Raw genomic sequence first — 4,939 nt, 5'->3', positions numbered from 1 at the left:
AGCAAGTTGGGGAGAAAAGAGTTTATTTGGCTTACATTTCCATACTGCTGTTGATCACCCAAGGATGCAGGACTGGAATTCAAGCAGGTCAGAAAGCAGGAGCTGATGCAGAAGCCATGGAGGGATGTTCTTTACTGGCTTGCCTCCACTGGCTTGCTCAGTCCAGTCTCTTATAGAACCCAAGACTACCAGCCCAGAGATGGCACCACCCACAAGGGGCCCTCCCCCCCTTGATCACTAATTGAGAAAATGCCTTACAGCTGTATCTCATGGAGGCACTTCCCCAACTGAAGCTCCTTTCTCTGTGATAACTCCAGCTGTGTCAAGTTGACACAAAGCTATCCAGTACAATTGACCCCTTGTCAACTTGACACACAAACACATCACTAGTAAGCCTCAACCCTTAGTACTTATTCATCCCCAAGATCTTAAATAACTTTAAAAGTCCCACAGTTTTTACATATTAAAAGTTCAATCCTTTTAAAATATCCAATACCTTTTAAAATCCAAAGTCTTTTTACAATTAAAAGTCTCTTAACTGTGGGCTCCACTCAAATACTTCCTTCAAGAGGGAAAAACATCAGGGCACAGTCACAATCAAAAGCAAAAATCAAACTCCAACCGTCCAATGTCTGGGATCCAACTCACAATCTTCTGGGCTCCTCCAAGGGCTTGGGTCACTTCTCCAGCCATGCCCTTTGTAGCACACACTTTGTCTTCTAGGATCTAGCCACCTGTAATCCACTGCTGCTGCTGTTCTTGGTGGTCATCTCATGGTACTGGCATCTCCAAAACGCTGCTGTAAGTTGGCTTCAACAATAGCCTCTCATAGACTCTCTTCATAGTGGCAAACCTCAACTCCTTTGCATGACCCCTTCAGTCCTCGGCCATCAATTTCAACTGAGGCTGCACCTTCACCAATGGCTTTCCATGGCCTCTCACAGTGCTTCCCTGCTTGTGGACGTTGTACATCGTGGTGCGCACTAGGCTCCGCACCACGATGTACAACGTCCACAAGCAGCAATACATGGTCAGGTTGTCACAGGAATACCCCACTATGCTGGTACCAATTTGTCTTAGTCAGGGTTTCTATTCCTCAAGCAAGCCAGTAAAGAACATCCCTCCATGGCTTCTGCATCAGCTTCTGCTTTCTGACCTGCTTGAGGTCCAGTCCTGCATCCTTTGGTGATCAACAGCAGTACGGAAACGTAAGCTGAATAAACCCTTTCCTCCCCAACTTGCTTCTTGGTCATGATGTTTGTGCAGGAATAGAAACCCTGACTAAGACAGAAGTTGAGAATTATCCTTTTGTGTTATCTGAAGAATTCTTTTGGAATGTTAATAGGAGATTGCATTGAATCTGCAGATTTCTTTTGATAGGATTGCCATTTTCAATAAGTTTACCAGACTGATCCATGAGCATGGGAGATCTTTCTTCTAAATGTGGTCAAAGTCCATAGCTGGGGAGGTCATAGACCTTAGAGAGAAACCTGCTAATGTTTTATTGCTAAATTTACTTAATGTTAAAATGCCCTCTATATTTTTACATTAGTACTTATGAATTAGTGGTGTCTCACCTTTGGTCAGAGAAGCTTCTGTTTGCAGTGGGTGACAGTGCATTGACTCAGACTGTCACAGTGCAGTGACTGGTGTCTTAAATTTATTTCTTGAAAGACTTGTAATGAACAATGTTATGTTTTTAATGGGCAAAATGGGTGGTGCAATGGTTCAACTGGTAAAGACTCTTGGCACCAATCCTAGTAACCTGAGTTCAACCCCCAGAAACCACGTGGTAGAAGGATAGAATCAACAATTTCATATTATTAGAGAGAAATGTTTTGGAATTGCTTTTCCCATAATGCAAGTACTTTCACTATGCCATATCCTTTTGTCACATTGAGGGACTTTCTAAGGAATAATTGTATCACATAGTTTATACATATATAAAGCATATTTATTAAGCATTCATTATATATACATTATTTAATGATACATCTGAGCACAGAACACAATAGATTGTGACCTGAGATTTGTAAACCTTTTTCTCCCCAAGTCAAATACTTTTAAAACAACTATGGAGAAGCTAAGGAATATACCATTTTTTAAATTTTTTATAATTTCATACCTATATGCCATACTCTTTGATTAAAGTCTCCTCATTCTCCCTTGTAACATTCCCCTTCCCAGAAAAATCTTCTTTCCAAGTTCCTTTTCTAATTTGATGTTTTTTATTTATTTATTTTTTGATATGAGTTACTTAATTTAATTAGAGTTCCATGACTAAGCGTAGGCAGGGGGTTGTTTGTTATTTAGCTGAGCTAGGGTAACATATCAGTGATTCTAACCTTTAACTGTAGTCATTTGCTCTCAGCACATCGATCAGTTCTGAGTCACTGCACTGTCACCCACTGCAAACAGAAGCTTCTCCGACCAAAGGTGAGACACCACTAATTCATAAGTACTAATGTAAAAATATAGAGGGCATTTTAACATTAAGTAAATTTAGCAATAAAACATTAGCAGGTTTCTCTCTAAGGTCTATGACCTCCCCAGCTATGGACTTTGACCACATTTACAGTAACAGGTTTGAGTTTTTCCCACGAATTGGTAGGAAAAATGCCTTAAAGGGCCCAGGGAAAGGGAAATTTATTTCAGGTGTAGTGATTAAGGACACTATTTACCTCTTCATTACTCATTGTCCTCTTTAAATGTAACAAACCAGCTAAATTTTCAGCAAGAGTTGGAAAGGGACTTATGGAGATTTGCAAACAGCTGAAAGGCTAGTGTCTATTGGTGTCTGATGGCCCAGAGAGAGTTTACTTCGGGTTTGCTGCTCCTGAGAGGATACACATGTCCCAGTAGATTGTTCAACATCCATCCATATACATGCAGAACTAAATGGTCTCACTTGGTTTTTTTTTTTTTGTTTGTTTGTTTAATTAGTTTGCTTTGTTTTTTGAAAGAACACATGAAATTGGGAGATATAATGATAAAAGGTAAGGGATAAATTCAGTGGGAAGAAGCAAAGGGATTGGATTTTATCAATATGTACCATTCCTATGAAATTCTCAAACTATAAAAAGCAACATTGGAAGAATATTATGTAAGGAATTTCTTTGTTTCAATTTGGCACATGATCAACATATTGTCCTGAAGTTTTATGACTAAAATTTCTGGGATGGTACTATTTAATGGTCATAAGTGATCAATGAAGCCCATTGGATCGAATGATACATGACAATTGTTCACTCCAGATAATACTTTCTAATCCAAGTGCAATGGGAAGAACTGAAAATGTGCCAAGCAAACTGTCATTTTGCAGAATTATGCCACATGAACACCATCTCTGAGAAGTTTGGTTAGACTTAAAATAGTAGCACACTAGTAGTCAGGAAAGCAAAATGCATTTCACAACTGAAATAGCAGAAAATAACAATAGCTAATTATACCTTTAGTGAACTGAATCCTTCTATGTGCCAGCTATCATTGAAGACACTTTTATATCCAGCAGCAGTTATTACCACAGCCAATTAATAAGAGTAGGCATTGTTTTCTCTATTTCACAAATGAGGACTAGAAACTCAAGAGGTGAAAAGAATCTCAGAAATAGGTGATTGAAATTGAATCTGAGGGTATCTGAATAAATCAGATAAAAATGTTTTAAAGATTTATTTATTATTTTATGTGTGAGTAAACTGTTGCTTTCTTCATATACACCAGAAGAGGGCATTGAATCCCATTACACGTGGCTGTGAGCTGTGGTTGCTGGGAATTGAACTCAGGACTTATGGAAGATCAGTCAGTGCTCTTCCCTGATGAGCCATCTCTCCAGCCCAAATACTTTTTTAAAAAAGATGTTTCCTTTTTAAAAAGAATATATTTACTTTTAATAATATAATATATTTAATAATTCCCATGCATCAAACCTTGATTATATTCACCTCCACTGCTCCCTCAACTTCTCTGTTTCATGATTCTATTTTATGTTCTTTTTTTTTCTTTTTTAGAGGATACTGTATCCCAGCAGATATTTGATTCTCAGGCTCTTAAAATCATTCCAAATCTTTTTCTGTGATGTTCCCAAGCCTTGAATGTAAATACTCTATTTTAAATATATGGATTACGGTGGACAGCTCACAATCAGTGATCACTATATCTTGTCACAGGTGTGAGCTACATCTGAGGCTATAATATTTATTATGCAGTTTTAGGTCATACTGCTTGGAAATTTTGCAATAATAGCTTCTCCCATAGCTTCCATGGCCCCACCAGGCAGAGGAGGTTAACTACAATTATAGTGCCAAGCATAAATTCCATTCTGCTAAGTTAGCCTTAAGTTCAATTAGGTGACTACTGATTACACCAATAATATAGGTGCCACTATTACACTCTTTGGGATATCTTGGTCTGCTGAGCATTGTTGTGATATACTGGTGTTACAGCTGGATAGGACTATTGATTTCATTTCTCAGTTGGAAGCTTCACATCTCCTTCCAAAACGATGAGATCTTAGGGAGAAGGCTTCCAAGTTAGATGCAGATACATAACACTAAATACTATCTCTGAAGTGTATTGTGTCTTCGGCAATAGGGTCTTAACTTCTGATTGTGGAAAGCACCAATATCAACAACCATAGTTTACAATGATTGATGGTGGGACTTCTCTTTACGCCCTTAACCTCAAAAAATCTTGACTGGCAATATGTTTTTGTTGGATAGTTTGTGTGCGGATTATTGTCACCTCAATTGACATAACTTTAGTTATATATTTAATTTTTAGTACCCATAAAAATAATATGATTCCATAGGGCTTTTTATCCAAACATCCTGTTACTTACCTGTGGGGAGCCGCCCTCACATTCGCCATTACAAGATAGCGCTGATGTCCTGTGCTCTAACAAACAAACAAGGCAGCTGCGCATGTGCTGGGTAGATTTCCA

The sequence above is a fragment of the Mus pahari genome, chromosome X (assembly GCF_900095145.1).
Source record: "Mus pahari chromosome X, PAHARI_EIJ_v1.1, whole genome shotgun sequence".
In the NCBI taxonomy this organism is placed as follows: domain Eukaryota; kingdom Metazoa; phylum Chordata; class Mammalia; order Rodentia; family Muridae; genus Mus; species Mus pahari.
This window is presented reverse-complemented; position numbering follows the sequence as displayed.